Here is a 21060-nt window from a genome sequence, read left to right on the forward strand (position 1 = left end):
TATATGCACACTAACCAATCCAAAGCCTTACCCCTGCCCCTCATCCCCTCACCAGCTCTTGAAATGTAAGATGTTATTCCCCACCTCTGACCACCTCAAGGCCAGGCATCTGACAGCTAGAGGCAACCTCTATACCATTGCCCCTTGTCTACCACCACTTCTAAAATTATATTCGAAATAGCCAGTCCTAAACCTGCTTAGCCTGCTTACTGGGCATAGCCCATTCTTTCTCTGGAAAACCAGAATAAAGGCTTTTCCAGAGCCCCCTTTGTTGCAGGAGATTGTATAGGAAGAATCCTGAGACAGTGCTACTGTTGCTGGCCAGCAACAAGCATCCTAGTTGCCAGGCAATACTTTTAACATTTAGATAGCAGCTAGGAATGAGTGGCCAGAGGGTCCTATACAATCTGACAAAGAACTTAACACAGGAGGCTAAAAGCTAAAGCTCAAATGTTGACCCAGTAATCCTGAGCCTGGTCGGACAAGGCTGCCAAGTGTTCCCAACAACTCAAGTAAAGTATGATAGTGCAGGCAGGTGACAGCCCTAGAAATTCTGTATGTATCATCTCCACTAGCTGGGAAAAGGAAAATCTTGAGAATGTATATTCATCCCAAGGCCTGGAAGGAGGAAAAAGGAGAGGTTTACAGTAGCCAAAGAAAGGGCCCATGGACAATTTTAATTAACTGCCTGCCTCCTGTCACATGCGCAAAATGAACAAATAAAGTTTGGAGCAAGATAAGGATTCGGGCTAACAGACCTCCACCCGTACCTACAGTTAGGTAGTCATGTCTTCCCTGGAAACTTGGCACCACCTTTCCTGCCAACCAAAATGTAACTTTTTCACCCCCACCCAACCGACTGTATAAGCCCTCAGAACAAAGGACTCTTCTCTCTTGGCCTCTTTTCTTGGTCTCGTGGCTCTCTTGCCACATGAGAGACCCCTGGCCAGTGGGCCTCTGTTTGCGGCAGGGGGTGGCCCTAGCCACCACTTTTGACCACCAGGCTTCTAGCCACCTGGCCCCTGGCCACCTGGGTGCTGGCCACCCTACTTTTGCCATCCCTGCTCTAGCCACCCTTGCTTTGCTTTCCTATCACAAGCATTTATTATTTAGCATTAATAAACTTTGCTTGCACACTAGTAGGCTTGCTGGTCTGTAATTCTGTACTGCATCAGTGAGAAGAACCGAGTTTCTGGGAGTTTCTCCCATAACACCTTCAGTCCCTCCACCCCATCAGTGTTCTCTAGTGTAGTCCTGGGTGGTGTGTGGTATGCCCCCCTCCTCTTGGGAACTCTGAGTAATCAAGCATTTTTTAATGGCATTCATTTTCTGATTTGTTGGCCCTAATATCTGAATAAAAACAAAATTCAAGGCACATTTTAATAATAATAATTTACTCTTCTTATGCTTAAAAACTAGACTTTCTGCTTAGACATACAATTATAATTTGATACCAATGTAAAATAAAAGTGAAACCCTTTTCTCCTTATATTCAATCTGTAGATAAGTGATCATAGACTGGCAGTGCTTCAAGCTGACATAATTTCTTTATGTAAACTTTATTGTATTTTTTTCCATTACCATTTAGTCCCCTTATACCCACCTCACCCCAGCAACCACCACTGTTGTCCATGTCCACAAGTCCTTGTCCTTTTTGCTCAGTCCTCTACCACTTAACTTTCTCCCCACACCCCACAGGCTGGCATCTGTTTTCCATCTATGAGTCTGTCTCTGTTTTGCTTGTTAGTTCAGTTTGTTCATTAGATTCCACATATGAGTGAAATCATATGGTATTTGTCTATCTCTGACTGGCCTATTTCACTTAGCATAATGTTCTCCAGGTCCATCCATACTGTGGCAAAGGGTAAACTTTTCTTTTTTCTACAGCCAAGTAGAATTCCACTGTGCAATTGTTCCATAGTTGGTTTATGTCTTATAAACCATAGTTGGTTTATCTCTCATCCATTGATGGAGACTGGGCTGCTTCCATATCTTGGTCATTGTAATAAAGCTGCAGTGAATATAGTGGTGCTTATTTTCTTTCCAATTAGTATTTTGGGTTCATTTGGATATATTTCCAGAGGTGGGATTGCTGGGTCAAAAGGCAGATCCATTTTTAGTTATTTAATGTATCTCCATACTGCCTTTCAGAGTGGCTGCACCAGTCTGCATTCCCACCAACAGTGCAGAAGGGTTCCCATTTCTCCACATCTTCGACAGCACTTGTTGTTTGCTGATTTATGGCTAATAGTCGCTAACAGGTGGGAAATGGTATCTCATTGTGGTTTTTACTTGCATTTCACTAATGCTTAGTGACTTTGAGAATCTTTTCATATGTCTATTGGCCATCGGTATGTCCTCTTTGAAGAAGCGTTTATTCAAGTCCTTTGCCCACTATTTAATTGGGTTGTTTGTTTTGTTTTTTGCTATTGGGTTTTGTAAATACTTTATAAATTTTGGATATTAACCCCTTACACGTGTATCAGCAAATATGTTCTCCCATTCTGTGGGCTGCCTTTTTTTTTTTGGACAATTTCCTTTGCTGTGCAAAACTTTTTAGTTTGATAACACCCCATTTGTTTATTGTTTCTTTTGTTTCCTTTGCCTGGACAGATATATCCAATAAAATATTGATGTGAGCAATGTCTGATATTATGCGGCCTACGTTTTCTTTTAGGATTTTTATGGTCTTGGGTGTAACATTTAAGTCTTTGACCCATTTTAAATTTATTCTTTTTTTTTTTTAAATATTTTATTTATTTATTTTTAGAGAGAGGGGAAGGGAAGGAGAAAGAGAGGGAGAGAAACATCAATGTGTGGTTGCCTCTCGTGAGTCCCCTGCTGGGAACTGGCCTGCAACCCAGGCATGTGCCCTGACTGGGAATCGAACCGCGATACTCTGATTCACAGGCCCACGCTCAATCCACTGAGCTACGCCAGCCAGGGCTTAAATTTATTCTTGCATGTGGTGTAAGAATGTGGTCTAGTTTCATTTTTCTGCACATATCTGTCAAATTTTCCCAACACTATTTTTTGAATAAACTGTCTTTAGCTAATTGTATGTGCTTGCTTCCTCTGTCAAATATTAATAGACTATAAAGATGTGGATTTATTTCTGGGCTTTTTATTCTGTTCCATTGACCAATGTGTCTGTTTTTATCTAGTAACAGGTTGTTTTGATTACTATGGCCTTGTAGTATAGTTACATATTACATAGCATGATTCCTCTAGCTTTGTTCTTCTTTCTCAGGATCACAGTTGCTATGCGAGGCCTTTTAGAGTTCCATATAAATTTTTGAAATATTAGTTCTCATTCTGTGAAATACATCACTGGAATTTTAATGGGAAATGCATTGAATCTATAGATTGCTTTGTGTAGTATGAACATTTTAATGATGTTAATTCTTCCTATCCATGAACATGATATGTGCTTCTATTCATTTGCATTTTCTTCAATTTATTTCTTCAGTGTCTTATAACTCTGAGTATAGGTATTTTACATCTTTGGTTAGGTTTAGTTCTAGGCATTTTATTCTTCTTGAAGCTATTATGGATGGGATTGTTTTCTTAATTTCCCTCTCTATTAGTCTGTTATTGGCATGTAAAAATGCAACTAATTTCTGCATATTGTATCTTGTTACTTTGCTGAATTCATTTATCAGTTCTAGTAGTTTCTCGGTGGAATCTTTGAGGTTTTCTATATATGGTATCATGTCATCTGCAAATAAAGACAGTTTTATTTCTTCCTTTCCAATTTGGATGCCTTTTATTTCTTTTTCTTGTCTGATTGCTATGGCTAGTACTTCCAGTAACATGTTGAATAAGAGAGGTGAATGAGTACATCCTTATCTTATTGCTGATCTTAAGGTGAATGCTTGTAGTTTTGCCCATTGAGTATGATGCTGGAAATGGGTTTTTCATATACAGCCTTTATTATGTTTATGTATATCCCCTCTAATCCCACTTTGCTGAGATTTTTTATGATAAATGAGTGCTGGATTTTATCAAAAGCATTGTCTGCATCTATTGTTATGATCATGTGGTTTTTATCCTTCATTTTGTTTATGTGGTGAATCACATTTACTGAATTGTGAATGTTACTCCATCTTTGCATTCCTAGAATAATATCCCCCTGATCATAGTGTATGATCTTTTTGATGTGTTGCTGTGTTTGGTTTGCTAATGTTTTATTGAGGATTTTAGCATCAGTCATATTGGCCTATATTTTTCTTCCTTTGTAGTGTTTTTATCTAGTTTTGGAATTAGCATAATGCTGGCCTCATAAAATAAGTTGGGAAGCCTTCCTTCCTCTTGCATTTTGCTCAATGAAATAGAGGAGGAGAGGTGTTACTTCTTAGAATGTTTGGTAAAATTCACCTGTAAAGCCATCCAGTCCAGGACTTTTGTTTGTTGGTAGTTTTTTTTATTACTGCTTCAATTTAACTAGGTGTAATCTGTCTATTCAGAGTCTCTTATTCTTCCTGATTTATTTTGGGAAGATTGTATACTTCTAGGAATTTATCCATTTGATCCAGATTGTCAGTTTGTTGGCATATGATTGCTCATAATGTTTTCTTGCAATCCTTTGTCTTTCTGTGGTGTCAGTTGTTATTTCTCCTCTTTAATTTCTGATTTTATTTATTTGGGTCCTCTCCCTTTGATGAGTCTGGTTTAAAGGTTTGTCATTCTGGTTTATCTTTTCAAAGAACAAGCACTGGATTCATTGATCTTTTGTATCATTTTTTGGACTCCATTTCATTTATTCCTGCTCTGATAGAAAGTATTTCCTTCCTTCTACTAACTTGGGCTTTATTTGTTTTTCCTTTTTAAATACCATTAAATGTGAAGTTATATTGTTTAGTTGAGCATTTTATTTTATTATTATTTTTTGAGATAGGCCTATAATACTATGAACTTCCTTCCCTCTTGCTTTCCCAATGTTCACAGATTTTGGATTGTTGTATCCTCATTTTCATTTGTTTCAAAGTGTCTTTTGATTTCTTCCTTGATCTCATTGTTGATTCATTGATTGTTTAATAACATGTTATTTAGCATCCATGTCTTTGCATGTTTTTCAATGTTCTTCTTGTGTTGATTTCTAGTTTCATAGCATTGTGGTCAGAGAAGATGCTTGATATGATTTCATCTTCTTAAATTTACTGAGACTTGTTTAGTGTCCTAACATGCTGTCTATCCTAGAAAATATTCCAGGTACATTTGAAAAGTATGTATATTCTGCTGCTTTTGTGAGAAATGCTCTGAAGATATCAATTAAATCCATTTCATTTAGTTTGTCATTTAAGGCAACTTTCTCCTTGTTGATTTTCTGCCTGGAAGATCTATCCATTGTAGTAGTCATTGCGGTATTAAAATCCCCAGCTATGACTGAATTTCTGTTGATCTCTACCTTTATATCTCTCCCTTTATATATAAAGATTTGCTTTATATATTTAGGTGCTCCTATGTTGGGTGCGTAAATTTTGCTAGGGTTGTATCCTCTTGTTGGATAGTTCCCTTTATCATATGTAGTGTCCTTCTTTGTCTCTTACTATAACCCTGGTTTTAACATCTATTTTGTTGGATATAAGTACTGCTACCCCAGCTTTTCTTTGTTTTTTGTTTTCACAAAATATCCTTTTTCCATCCTTTTTTTAAAAAGTCTGTGTGTATCTTTCAATCTGAGGTGGGTCTCTTGGAGGCAGCATATATGTGGGTATTGTTTTCTTATTCATTTATCTACCCTGTGTCTTTTGGTCAAAGAATTGAAGCTATTTACATTTAAGATTATTATCAATAGATCCATATGTAGTTCCATTTTATTATTAGACTGTTTTCCTGTTTTTTTTTCTATTTTGTTTTCTTCTTCTTTTTTGTCTTCATCATCTTCTTCTTCTTTCTTCTTCTAGCCAGCCCTTTAACATTTTTTGCAGTACTGGTTTGCTGTTAACAAACCCCTTTAGATTTTTCTTGTCTGGGAAGCTCGTTATTTCTCCTTGATTTTAAATGATAGCCTTGCTGGGTAAATTAGCCTTGGGTGCAGCTCCTTGCTTTTCACCACCTTGAATATTTCATGCCACTTCCTTCTGGACTGAAATGTTTCTGTTGAGAAGTCATATGCCAGTCTCACTGGTGCTCCCTTGTAGGTAACTACCTGCTCTTCTCTTGCAGCATTTGGGAGTCTCTCCTTGTCTTTAGCCTTGTCATTTTAATTATGATGTGTCTCAGCACAGGCCTCTTTGGGTCCAACTTGTTTGGGACTCTCTGAGTTTCCTGGACTTGTGTGACTTTTCCTTCACCAGCTAAGGGAAGTTTCCAGTCATTATTTCTTCAGATAGCTTCTCAATCCCTCACCTACTCTTCTTTCCTTCTGCTATTCCCATGATACAGCTGTTGTTATGTTTCATGTTAATCAAAATGTTTCTTAAGCTTTCTTTATTTTTTAAAATTCTTTTTTCCTGTTGCTGCCTTTCCTGGTATTCTATCTTCTGCTTCATCTAACCTACTGATTATTCCTTACAGTATATTATTTATCTCACATACTGCATTCTTTATTGCTGACTGGTCTTTTTATAGTTTCTATGTCTTTTTTTCATGCTGTTGAGTATCCTTATAATAATTACTCTAAACTCTCTATCTGATAAATTACTTGCCTCTATTTCATCTAGCTCTTCTGGAAAATGTATTTGTTCTTTCACTTGGAATCTGTTCCTTTGCCTTACCATTTTGGCTGCTTCTTTGTATTTCCTACTTAAATGTTAAACTAGTCAGCCATTATGGTGACCAGTTTTAATCTAATAAGGCTGTAATCAGCAACCTGGCTTAAGCACCATAGGGTAGGGCGAAGTAATTCCTGTGGGTGCAGCTACTGTTTACCCTCAGGCTGATGCCATTAGAGAGGAGTGCTCTGCCTGAGAGTATGGCTCCTGCAGTATGAGGATGACTTAATACAGGGATCCTGGCAGCTGTAGCTTCAGTTTTACTCCCTAGAACCACCAGCACTGGACCCTCCTCAAGCATCTCTTGTCCACTATGACCTATACCTCCCTTTGCTGGTGACTGGGGTAAGTGGCTTCACACAAAATTTTGTGCATTGGTTCTTTAAGAGGCTCTCTGAGTCTCTGTCTCTCAAACTGAAATGCTGCTTTTCACAGTTGTATGTTATCTGGGTTCCTTTTCAGCTCTGATACTGTAGCCTGGGGAGGCCAGCTTGGAGCTTAGACACCTCACTTCTCAGGGAGACCCCCTCCCTGCCGGCTATTGAAATATCCCTCTAGCACTTTAGATGCGGCCTGTGGAATCTCAGGCAGCCCTCTCACATTTCCTACGCATTCCCTACCAGTCGCTTTGTGGTGGAGTGGTCGCTCCTGTCCTTGCTTATAAGGCTTCTCTCTAACTAGTATTCAGGTGGTTATTCTAGATGATGATTGTACAATTTAGTTCTAATTCTAGGGTGGTCCTAGGAGGAGATTACTGTAGCTTCCCCTTACTCCTCTCCTATCTTGGATCCCAAATCCAAGATATAATTTATATTGATATAATTTCAAAGCTAGAAAATACCCCTTTGAGTTTGCCTTCTCAAAAAGCTAGAATATTTTATGCATGAATCTGTTCCACAGTTATGCCAGTGTCTCTTTACACAGTGAGCTCTCTGTCACCTTTTTCTTCACTTAGCCCTTGCTCCTTCTGTCCCTGGCATATTCATCTCTATTTAGCTCCACCTTCTCTCATCTCAGCCTCACTCACCACCACCCTCAGCACAGTACCAGGGTGCCCTCTATGTTTCCATCCATGATTATTCTAGTGAGGCAGGAGTGATCTGGTGGTATATGTGTTGAGGCAAAGCTGACCCTTAAGTGCATAGGCTTGAGAGATAAACTAGGTATAGACAGAAAGGACCAAAATTACTCCACAAACCTCTAAACTAGCAAACTACTCAACTTCAGTACTGAGTCTGCCCAACAAACCTCTCAGGACTCAGTAAAACTGAAAAGACATCTCCCATCCTAAATTGTTATTTTCGTACATAAAGGGAGCATGAGTGGGTGGTTTAGAGAGCTAGAGTGTGTCTCAGATGAATCCAAACACAGTTATGATTTAACACCCTCTCTCACTCTCTCTCTCTCTGCTTTTTTAAAGCAAAAACCTAGGCATATGTCTATACAATGTAGAGTGCTGAATTTCAGCATTAATTAGTTTTCTAAGATACTTTAATATTAAAAAGTTACTCTAACAAATGATTTCCTTTTAGTATGATAAATGCCAACATCCTTTTAAGTCAGCTCTGCAACATGACAATTGCCATTTTAATGTAGGGTTGCCAAGTTTAATGTGAGGGAAGCCCATCACCTGTCAGGTTATATGAATGACAGGCTGTTATTTTGGGTGCTTCCTAGAGCCTCATCCCTCAGTTGCTCGATTTTTTATCGATTATTAGCAATCTGCTAAGGGAGATGCCAAACTCCTAGAGGGAAAGAAGTTGACAGCACAGCTTTGTAGGGCAGGGTGATGTCTCCATTTTCTCACCACCATCTGAATCATTTGAAATGGGGCCTTGGAGAAATAGCTAAAACTATACTATATAAATGAGTTCTACTCTGGCCTCTGGGAAGTAGATTTGATTATGTCTATATTCGATTTTGATTAGATGGTTTTGATTGAGCTGATTGAATAAAATTTGACAGAACCGACCAGTCTGTTTTGACTAAGTTGACAGATGGTTTGGAAATTGAATGATAAATTCATGAAAAGTACTTAAAACACAGCCTGGAACTTAGTAAGTGCTCAGTTAATATCAGTTATAAATCTGCATGTTTCCCTCTATGGATTATAGCTATGCATCTGGATTTCTCAAGAACCTTTTCAAATGCATCAGATTTCTAGGTTATTTGAAATATACTAAATTCTAAGACATCTGAAATTATATAATCAGTAGGCAACTGTTTTCTAAGTGTCCTCCATATACAAAGCGACATAGTTTAATATAACAGAAAACATATCAAATAAAATCACAGCAGCTATCATCAAAGCACACACAAGTTAATTGCCAGATAAAACTTCCCCATTCCCCCAAGTCTGATGTTTGTAATGTGCCTAATGTAAGGAGGACTGTAAATTTGAAATGCCGTTGTTTTCCCAGACTGCAGAAAGTTCTAGTCTTTCTGTTTGGATTTACTCAAATTCTCTCCCTCTCTCTTTGTCTGCCTGTCAGTCTGTATGTGTGTGTGTGTGTCTCCCTCTCTCTTACTCACTCTGTCTCTCGCACACTCACAATGTGCTTTTCCTCACGGACAAACTGGTACACTTATTTTCATCTTAATTTTAAAAGATCACAGCCTTTTGAAACTATAGCAACCTGGATTCAAACTCCATTTCTGCTCTTTCTTCCATTATGTGCAAAATGTGGATAATAATGTCCTCAGATGAGTGTGTTAGGGTAATTCAGTAAAATAGAATGTATTATTTTGAAAGCCTAGCATAAGATGATGAACAGACTAGGAACATAATAAGTATCATTTTCCCCTGACTTCTTTTTTTTAATTTTTAAAATTTAAAAATAGTTGTCAGCAGGTTTCAAGTGAAAGTCAAAGCCAAATCACAGTAATTATATTAACTTTGCCATGTATTATACTTCTCCATCCCTCTTTACCAGAAAATTGTAAACTGGAACCTATGAATGGACTTGTAGAAGTTTATACAACCCCTAGAATAGTATTATTTTTGTGTAATATGTTTATGTGCCTTATTTTGGAGAAAGGATCTATAGCCTTCATCATCAAAGGTATTAATGCCCCCTCTAAGAATTAAGAATATATTGTTCAAAATAATTGTTGCTTTCCCATTTCTAACATTATTTCATATAGTTATTTCAAGTTTTGTTCATGTTGTTACAGAACCAAATTAGGGATTTGGCTGCCTGACACCACCAATAGGCTAACTCTAGAGGCAGTGGCTGGTGAGAAATGAAAGAGAATTTTATTCAAATGCTGCATGATCTGAGAGAATGTCAGAGTCTTGTCTCAAAGCCCATCCCTTCCAGAAAACCTGAGAAAAATCCAGCCATCCTCAGCCAGACCAAAATCAAAGGCAGTATACAGGGTTCCTGCTCCCATTTCAAGTATCATTCTTTGGGAACTGCAGGCAGCTGCTGAGTGGTCATCCAAGTAGCTCAGCTTATTCCTGGCTGCTGTGCAGCTTTAGGGTCCCTTCTGGAACCCATGTGTAGGGTCAGCACCACCACTGGCCATGTGGCTTCCAGGGCCAGAAGGTCCCATAAACACATTAGCCCATAAGTTTACCAGGTGGGCAAAAAAGTGTCTCTTCCCACTCCTGGGCTTATAATTTGCATGTGGGCTGGACCAGGTGCTTTCTCAGAATGACCAATTAACTTCTCAAATTTCCATGTGCTCCAGCAGGGTCCAACCCCTCCCCTGCCAATCCTTTTTTCCCCCAGGCTAGATTGACAGGCCTCTTTGGTCTAGTACCTCCCCCTCTTGCCATTCTGACCTTTATGGTGCAGGTGTTTGCCTCCCCTGGGCTCATCCCCAATCAGGCACTGGAAGGGGGTAGGAGGGCTTTCCCCACTCTCCAATTATCTTGCTAGCCTTGTGCATGCTCAGTGCAATAGCCCTCTTGCCAACACCTTGTCTGGGAGTGGGAGATACTCCTGTAGCACTCTGTTGATTCCATGCCTCCCCCACACACACCCTGGATACAGCATGTTGCCCCTACTTAGGGCCCACTGACACGGCAAAGAGACCCTGAAAACCCCACCCAGTCCTTCATGCAGCACCCAGGACAGCCCTAGAGAGAGGGGCAGGGCACCTGAGCAGGATCTCTGTACCAGGGCATCATGTGCACTGACTGGAATCAAACCGAACTGTCCACAAGCCATAAGCAACATGACCTCGTGGTCCTGTGGAAGTGCTGTAAAACACATGGTCCTTGTCATGGCCCCTAGTGGTTCAGGAAGGTATTGTCTAGCTGGACACCACAACCTCAGTGCCCCAAGGAGAGTGGCTTGGTGCAGAAGTGGGTCCAGCTCCATCTCCAGGATGGCCCCTCATTCACTATTCTCAGTTTAGACAGGTGTCTGTTGGTATCAATACCAGTTTTAGAATTTAGTCAGGGCTTGTATTATTAATTAATTCATTCATTTATTAAACTTAAGCATCAGTTCCATTCTTATTCCACCTACTTCCCCTCCTTACTTACAAAGATCAGGTTGATGTGGAAAACACCCAGGCTATTTTCTACTATCTCTGCTTCTGCTATGTTAACTCATAACTATCTATTACTTGAGCCTTGCTTCTGCTAACAAACATTTTATACTTTTTCCAAGTTATGAAATTACAAATAGAAGTAAGATGAATTCATCTTGGTGTCCCCTATCACAAGGTCTAGTTCAGGGAAATATTTGTTTACATGAGTCTAATTGTTTTACAATTAAAATGACCCATTCCAAACATATAGCAAAATAAAATTATCTTAAAACAATAGTGGCACCCTGACTGGTGTGGCTTGGTGAGTTGGGCATCATTCCACAAAGCAAAAGGTCACCACTTTGATTCCTGATCAGGGCACAAAACTTGGTTGTTGGTTTGGTCCCTGTCTGGGCATATTTTAGAGACAACCAATTGATATTTCTGTTACATCGATGTTCTCTCCCTCTCTTTCTCCCTTTTTTCCTCTTTCTCTAAAAATAAACAAAATCATAAAAAACAATAGTGGCATCTAAATTGCTCCACATGTTTTTAACAAATATTAAAATGTAATGCTGAGCATGGCTAGACTCTGTTAACAGGGATTGGAGAAACTGCAGTAAAGAAAATAAGCAAAATCTTTTCCTCACTGAGCTGACATGCTAGTGGAAGATTTGGTCAGTGAGCAAATAAATAAATAAATGCTAAATTATACCTAATGGTGATAAGGGTCATCAAGAAAAGAACAAAGGGCCACACTTAGTTCACATCCATGGGTCATATAAGTTCTTTGGCTTCTCCATTTCCCATACTATTTTTGACCCCCCCTTTTCTATTTTGTACCTACCATTTATGCTTCTTATTCTTTTACATCTCCCCCCATTATCCCCCCTCCCCCTCCCCACTGATAACCTTCCATGTGATCTCTATTTCTGTGAATCTGTTCCTGTTCTACTTGTTTGCTTAGTTCATTTTTTTTAAGATTTTATTTATCTTTAGAGGGGAAGGAGAGAGGGAGAGAAACATCAATGTATGATTGCCTCTAGTGCATCCCCTGCTGGGAGCTGGCCTGCAGGGAACTGGCCTGCAACCCAGGCATGTGCCCTGACTGGGAATCCAACTGCAACCCTCTGGTTTGCAGACCTTTGCTCAATCCACTGAGCTACACAAGCCAGGTTAGTTCATTTTTTTTAGGTTCAGTTGATAGTTGTGAGTTCATTGGCATTTTACTGTTCATAGTTTTCATCTTCTTTCTCTTAGATAAGTCCCTTTAACATTTCATATAATAAGAGCTGGGTGATGATGAACTCCTTTAACTTGACCGTATCTGAGAAGCATTTTATCTTCCCATTCTAAATGAAAGCTTTGCTGGAGAGAGCAGTCTTGGGTGTAGGTTCTTGCTTTGCTTTTCATGACTTGAAATAATTCTTTCTAGCCTCTTCTTGCCTACAAGGTTCCTTTTGAGAAATCAACTAATAGTCTTCTGGGAACTCCTTTGTAGGAGGGTAACTCTCTCCTTTTCTCTTGCTGCTTTTAAGATTCTCTTTTTACCTTTAATCTTGGCTAATGTAATTATGATGTGACTTGATGTGTGCTTCCTTGGGTCCAATGTCTTTGGGACTCTGTGACCTTCCTGGACTTCCTGGAAGTCTATTTTCTTTGTCAGATTGGGGAAGTTCTCCTTCATTATTTTTTCAAATAAGATTTCAATTTCTTCTTCTTATTCTTCTTCTTCTCCTTCTGGCACACCTGTAATTTGGATGTCGGAACATTTAAAGTTGTCCCAGGTGTTCCTAAGCCTCTCCTTATTTTTTTTTTTGAATTCTTGTTTATTCATTCTATTTTTTTCTTCCTTTTGGTCCAAATAGTTGATTTGAATCCTGGTTTCCTTCCATTCACTGCTGGTTCCTGTACATTTCCCTTTGCATAGCCTTCACTTTTCCCTATAATTTGCAACCATACTTAATCATTTCTGTGAGCATCCTGATTACCAGTGTTTTGAACTGTGCATCTGATAGGTTGGCTATCTCTTCATCACTTACTTGTATTTTTTTCTGGAGCTTTGAACTGTTCTTTGATTTGGGCCATATTTTTTTTGTGCACCTGTTACATAGTAAAGGATGGAGTCTTATGTATTTGCCTGGGTGGGGCAACCCACGTCTCTGCATTGTGGCTCTGTATGTGGAAGAGGGGTCTGAGGGAAAACAGTGCCACTGCTTGCTCAGCTCTCAGCTGGCTTTCAGTCACTTCTTCTTCTACCCACAAGCAAATTGGGCCCTTCTGGTGTTTATTCCCAGGTGGGTGGGTTTGTGTACATTCTAGGACCCTATGGGGTCTCTCCAACAAAGTCTCCTGCAAGGCTGGGAGTTTCTCCTGCTGCCTCAACTCTCACAGGTTTTTTCAGTCAGAGGTTTTGAGGTTTCCTTTCCCCATTCTGGAACCCTTGGTTTTGTGGTCTGTCTCACTCCCCAATTGTCCCTCCCAGTTTATGGGCAGGAAAATGTGGGACCACATCATCTGCCAGCTGCCACCTTTCCATGAGTCCCCTCCACCCTGGCTTACCATCTCCACCCCTCCTACCAGCCTGGGTGAATGTTTCTTCTTTAACTTCTTGGTTCTCAGACTTCCATACAGTTTGATTTTCTGGCAGTTTTGGTAATTTTTTGTTTTTAAATTTGATGTTGTCCTTCTTTTGGTTGTACAAGGAGGCAAAATGTATCTACCTGCACCTGTATCTTGTCCAGAAGTCCAGTTCTCAGTTTTCTAGGGAGTCAATCATAGAACTGACTGGAGATGGAAGGATGATTTGCAGCTCATTATCTCTTCATGAAGTTTGATATTTTTTTAATTGTGTCTGGAAATAATTGGATGTCAAAATACTCATATACTTAGTAAGTTCTTGAAAGTGAGGGTTTTAAAAAACAAAAATTAGTTGACTTTTTAATTTAGTGATATTTGTTCTTTGTTATCTTATACTTGAAAATATCTCAAATATTTGTTGTTCAACTGAATTTAGGACACATGCCATTTCATTTCCCGATCTTCATTGTTCCAACCACTCTAACAGAACTGAGATTTTGTAATAAACCATGAATTAAATGACACAATAGAAATAGTTCAAACCAAGATGTATACTGCAGAGAAATTAAATCAGAAATAATGGAAAAAACAATAAAAAAAAGTATTTGTAACAATTTGTTTTTAAAAACCTTACCTGCAAAGCCAGGATTCTGGTTCCCTTTGAGCCACAGCGTTTCCAGCCCAGGAAGCTGCTGCAGGGCTCCCCAGTGGGCTGCTGAGGCACATCAAGCTGTGTCTGCAAGAAGGAAGTGGTATCCAGTGACAGATTCATGATAAATAAGCTGCATATAATAACATGGGAACCTACTAAAAACTAGTCCATTCAGTTGAATGTGATTCATCTTCAAGACAATTGTCTTTAACTACTGAAGCAGAGAATTTGGATTCACTTATTTACAGTCATTGCTGTCTCTCTTGGGCTTTTGTGTAGATAGAAGGCCAGCAAAAGATGATTATTTAAGACTTAAAAAAAAAACTTAAGTCAAAGTGTTTTAGGTCACTCAGTCAGTGTGAAAAATCAGTGCAACCAATAAGGGGCCATTTGATTTGAAATCTGCAGGATGTCACTCAGAGCCTCAGGGAGCATGCAGAGCAACATAAAACAAAACTGTGGGCACATTTGTGAGATTTATATCATCATATTTATGAACTTCTATGTCAGAGAGAGATCATAAGAAAAGAAACCTCTGTGTCATATTGAATGGGACCTATTGCCAAAGATGTACTGAGCAATGGCAGATATTTCTCCTCTTTTGAAAGGTCAAAATATGTTAAGACTTTGAATAAAGGTGCCTTAAGATCACTTAGAATACTGAGAGAAATATGGTTATGCCCCTTCTCCCTGGTCTGGTTCCAGAGATAGGAGAGCATGTTTCTAATGTACAAACCTGTATTTTTAGCACTGAACCTTTAGAAGTTTGCCAGAGTAAATTGGGGCTAGTTTTTCTTCAAGCATACAACAATAAGGCACTGAGTGGGGTTTTTGTGTCCTTTTTAACTGTTTCTGGCTGGCTACATTTAGCATTAAAGGCTTCCTCCAGGACCATCCTTGGGGATCTATTTTGGGTGAAGAACCCAGTCAGAAGTATCAGAGAAAAAATAGGCACCTTTGATCTTTTCCATAAGCATAAACAATCCTCATGACTGTACTTTTTTTGCATAACCATCATCTATAATTTATTTAAAATAGAAATAAGTTTTCAAAATCCTCCATAAAAAATGAAATCAAGGAGCTACTGCAATATTACTAAAATCTCAATTGAAAAAAAACCCCTCAAAGAACTCTGAAAGTTCATCAGTTTAAAAAGCAAACACACAAAAACTAGAAGCCCATATTAGGGAATGAACATGCAGCCTTTCCTAACATGCCTCCTGGGGGAAGGTACAAGGAAATGGTCTCTAGTCTAAAAGCTTAAGAGCAGAGGTGAAATAAGCCAATAGTAAAAGAGAAATACCACCTGGCTGGTGTAGCTCAGTGGATTGAGCACGGGCCTGCGAACCAGACAATCGCGGTTCGATTCCCAGTCAGGGCACATTCCTGGGTTGCAGGCCAGTTCCCTGCAGGCCAATTCCCAGCAGGGGACGCACGAAAAGCAACCATACATTGATGTTTCTCTCCCTCTCTCCTTCTCTTCCCTTCTAAAAGATAAATAAATAAAAATCTTTAAAAGAGAAATACCAGATGATCAACTTAATACCTATAAGTTGAACCTAATCAACAAAACAAACAAGCAAACAAGCAAGCAAAATACAACCAACCAGAAACATGGCATGGAAATAGAGAACAATCTGACAGTAAATCTGACAGTAATCAGAGAGGAGGAGGGACAGGGATCATAGGAGATGTTGGGGTGGAGTCCATCAAAGAACATGTATGAAGGACACAGAGCCATGGGGCATGGTGGGGTGAAAATAGAGACAATTGTACTTGAACAACAATTAAATTAAAGAAAAATCTCAGAAAAAAGAAGAGCAGAGGGTACAATCTCTGCCAAAGGTTCAAACATATCTCAGGTGTGCAGAATTTATTTGCATTTACATCTATATTTTCAAGGAAAAAAATGTTCCCCAAATTCATCATAAAGAATAAAAGTAAAAATAAGTAAAAATAATTCAATACATATATTAACAAATGAAAGAATTTATTTGAGTACTCAAAAAATACAGTCAATACTTCAGCTACATACATCAAAGAGGAGCAAAATTGTTGCTACAATTAGCTCCACAGAAAAGAAGGGAAAGCCAAGACACAGATCCAAGTCAGTGTAAGCACTTGGTGCATCATCAAGGCAGCATTTCAAATCAATGGGCAGTGATCCAGTTAGTGGTACCAGGACAGTGAAGTTGGAGAGAAGTTAGGTTCTCGTACTTACCTCTGCCACGTTCGGTTCCAAATGTTCTCTCTCTCTCTCTCTCTCACACACACACACACACACACACACACACACACACACACACTCAGAAGGAAAGTCAGGGGCAGGAATGAAGAGAAAGTATTCCTAGGCAAAGCACCAAATACAGAAGCCATAAACATAATGCATTTGACTACATAACTACATTAAACTTCATTTCTAAAAACAAGTTAAAATAAATTAAAAAATTATGAATAAGGTAAGTGACAGAGTAAACAAATTTTTCAGCACATGCTTAGATAAAGAGTTTGTCTCTAATGTAGTAAGAAGTCAACAAATCCATAAACAAAACCTAATATTCCATTAGAAAAAGGTCAAAGAACATTCATTCATTCAACAATTATTTGTTGAGCATCTAGCATCTACTGTTTGCCAACTATTAGCCATATTTGACAGTAAAGAAGAAAATACAAGCACACACTAAAAATCCATAATATAGCAGCAAAGTTTTATGGGAAGTGAAAACAGAGCCTGGTGCTGGTATGAAGTGGTGTTGTTTTGTACTGGGTAGTCAGAGAAGGCCTCTCACGCCCTGGTAATTAACAAAGAGTGGGATCGAGTAGTTTATAAACATACTACCAGTATTCACAGAAGTGCAAAAGAAAAACTGCAATGCCAGTTCCTTCCCGCTCAAATTAGTAATGATTGAAAAGAATTGTAAAATCCAGGATTGGTTAGGGTGTAAGGAAGTGAGTACTTGTATGTGGAAGGTAAATTAACTTTTACCCATTCAAAATTTTCTGTAAGTAAAAGAGAGGCAAATATGATGTAAATATGTCTCTCTAAAATTCTAAACAATAAAAATATAACAAGCTTGGCAAGAAAGGAAGAAAGCAAAATATTTGTAATCTTAAAATCCTTCAAGAGCTTTAAAAAGTTGTCTATATTCTATCCCTGTCTTTTAAGATATTTATTATTATGAGCACATAAGTTTTATAAATTAGTTTTTGACTTAGCATTTATGTTACACATTTTTTTGCAGCATTACATAGGTATAATGTAGCATTATACCTATTATTTTTGTTGGCTCAACAAATGCCAGTGAATGGACATGCATTCCTCCTTACTGAATTTCTAGATCTGTGGTACACTGTGAGTGGCAAAGCTGACAATTCTACTCTTAATATAAGCTATTCACCAGCCACATTCCATACATAGACATCAACAATGACTTAGTAAGTGTTAACAATGATTTGACTGAAAAATATATGTTGTTTTCCCACCATTGCTTATGGCCATGTAAAGTTCAGTTCAGTATTCACAAAATTACACTAAATTTAAAAATAAACTTTACAGCCATGTTTTGGGTGTCTTACTTAACAAGGATAAAATTTATATACCACTGGGGAAGTATATCTTTCTCCTGTCATGTCATGATTTCAAAAAATGACTGAAATAAGTACAATGTAACATAGAGAAACATTTTTTGTTGTTAATTACTGTTGAGATTCATAGAAAATGATGCTAAAGATTTGAACAAATGAGTCTTAGAACATTTATACAGTGTAAGTGGTTTGCTCTGGCGTTGGCTGAAAGTTAAAAATAATGCCTCAGTTTATGATATTTGCTAGATTCTGTTTTAAGAATTCAGTAGCTTCTTCTGATCTATTAAAGAAAAGCTACACAGAAGATATATTATTACAGTAAAACATATTACAGAAAAACTGTTTATGTATAATAACTGATGCTTAAACCAATCTAAATAAGTTTCCTTAAAAATTGTTGTAGATAAAATTGTAGGTGTAAAATAATCTTTGAAATTAATTTATTGTATCATTAGTTAATCTTTTCAGCATACAAGTTGAAATCGTACATTCATGAAGTGCTACAGGGGTTACTAATGTTACTGTGGTTAATTTTATGTTCTTCAAAAGGTCTTCAAATTATAGTAGAGTATATTCGATGATAAATAAATAAGAAACTATCTTTAAAAAATCTTTTGTAACATAAAGAGATTTTTTTCTGGACATTTTGTGTCAAATACTTAAAAGATCTGTGAAGTGGGAGCAAGAGAGTTCTCTTTTCCAGTTGCGTAGTTCGGGAACAGAGCATCCGCCACTCCCACCGTGGCCGTGACATCATCGATATCCCTGAGGAAGAACAGGCTGCTGAGCTTTGAGTTTTTCTAAAATCTAAGAGCTGGAATTTCAGAAAAGAACTCAGAAGGTGGACTTCATGTAGATTTAGCTCACATTATTGAAACCTGCGAGGTACATCTGAAGGAAGATGATAAAGATGTTGAAAGTGTGATAATAGCGTAGTATCCCTCCTATTGACCCTGGAACTAGACATGCAAAAAGTCCTGACTGAAAACCTCTGTGAAAAGCTGTTCGAATTTTGGGAAGGTGAACGGTACATCCCTGAGACTGCAGTTGCTAGGCAACCTTTTCCATAGGATGGATAATACTCCTGTAAGATACATAACATATTGCAGCCTCATTAAAGTGGCAGCATCTCGTGGGGCCATCCAATGTATTCCAATGGAGCTGGGTCAAGCTAAAAAATGGATTTCTTCCTGGAACATCACCACTGGCAAAAGACATACCCTTTTAAGGTTACTTTATGAGGCTCATGTGGATTGTAAGAAAAGTGATGCCGCTTGAAAATTCAGGGTCAAATTGCTAGGAAGTTACAGGCAGAACAGTGCTTCCCTGGTGCAAATTGATGCCCACAGGTGTAGTCTATGAGCATTAAAAGGTCCAAATGCATTTCTTTTTGACAATCTTCTTACATGAAGACCTGTCAAGTTTTTGGAAGACGAGCTGATTCATAATTTTTTAACCATTTTTGTGAGTGCTAAATTCGTATCACATGTCAAGTTTTTTTTCAGAAAAATAAAGAGTTAATAGATTCATTTGACTATTACCTAAAGAGAATATGGCTAAAAATGACAGTACTTACTTTTATGGAAATGACAGTGGAAAATAAGAAATTTCCCTTGATCTAATGCCGCCGGAACTTCAGATTGGAGTTGATAATGTTGAAGCATTTGTTACTGGTTCAGTGAAAATGAAAACGGTCTACTGCAACACTGATGAGACTCAGAGAGAAGCAGCTGTCAGTCATAGCATACACCGGGCCCTTGGAAACAGCAGCGGAGACAAAGAACGGGCATGTCAGGGCTTCACGCCTGCAAATGAAGCCTGGACACAGTGGAAAACAGCCTTTTGAGTCTTTCTGATACCTAAAGGTTCATGATATAAATTTTGGTTGCGGGGGGAATATCTAAACCATGGTAAAACATTATAAGGTGAAATCTGAAAAAAAAGTTTATTTTTGAAATTTCTGGAATGAAAATTAAAGTAAAAAAAAACAAAACAAAAACAAACACTTCGAGGTGACATTTTACCAGTAAATAAAAAGTATCTTCTATTTTAGATAATTTTGTTCAATGAAGAGAACATTTCTTAAAGGATGTTTGGAAATGTTCCCATCACTAAGTGATTTTAATGCCTAAAACAATGTATTACCTATACAAGCTCTCTTATCTATGTTCGAAACTTGTAAAAACAGACTTTTAAAATATGTTTTAAAATGTTTTGGTAAAACCTATCTTTCTTTAATAAAGAGTTTCAGTGGATTTAACACACTTATCACAAATACAATTATTTAATGAATTCTAATTTTTTTAAGTGTCAGCAGACTCGCAGGAGGGCAAATTGAAATTTCAACAAGACCAATGATCTATTTGGTGGACAGTCTGGAAAACCAGTAGAGTGACTCAGCAAATGAAGTAAATATTACATTCCGGTTCAATCAAGTCATCTTGGCGAAATAACTTCTTCCAGTATGACAAGCATTAAACCAAATGTCAATCAACACATGAATGGATTAACAATTTATGGTAATGAATGGAATAAAAGCAATGAATTATTCATATATGCATCAACATGGATAAATCTCAAAGTCACTGATCTGAGTAAAGGAGCCAAGCAAAAAAAAAGGCTAGATACTTTGTATTTTAATTTATACAAAAACTAGTATATTCAAATAATTTGTAGTGACAGAAAGCAGGCCTTTGGTTATCTGGAGAGAGAATGGAAGGAAGGAAAGTTTGCAAAGGGTCAAAAAGAAAGTTTTTTTCAAGGGAGAGATAGAAATGTTAATTATCTTGACTATGGAGATGATTTCCAGGTTGTATACATATGTCATAAATAATTAAATGTACACCTTAAATGTGCACAGTTTATCTTCAGTTAAAGTTGTAAAAAATATCAAAACAACAATGAAAAGCAAGAATGACAAGTAAAAATATACAATAATTTTGACTTAAAACTATACCTCTACTTTTCAAAATATACTCTTCAGGAAACCAAAACACAGGGCACAAAGTAGGAGTAAATTATTATAAATTACATATCTAATAAAAG

General features: G+C 37.9%; 1 pseudogene; it reads left to right on the forward strand.

Annotated features, from left to right (window-relative positions):
• The first annotated feature begins 10898 nt into the window (after positions 1 to 10898).
• LOC119059071 (eukaryotic translation initiation factor 3 subunit M-like) lies at positions 10899 to 19878 on the forward strand (annotated as a pseudogene).
• Positions 19879 to 21060: the final 1182 nt, after the last annotated feature.

This window comes from Artibeus jamaicensis, unplaced genomic scaffold, assembly GCF_021234435.1.
Source record: "Artibeus jamaicensis isolate MK-2021 breed Jamaican fruit bat unplaced genomic scaffold, CSHL_Jam_final contig_585, whole genome shotgun sequence".
Lineage (NCBI taxonomy): Eukaryota > Metazoa > Chordata > Mammalia > Chiroptera > Phyllostomidae > Artibeus > Artibeus jamaicensis.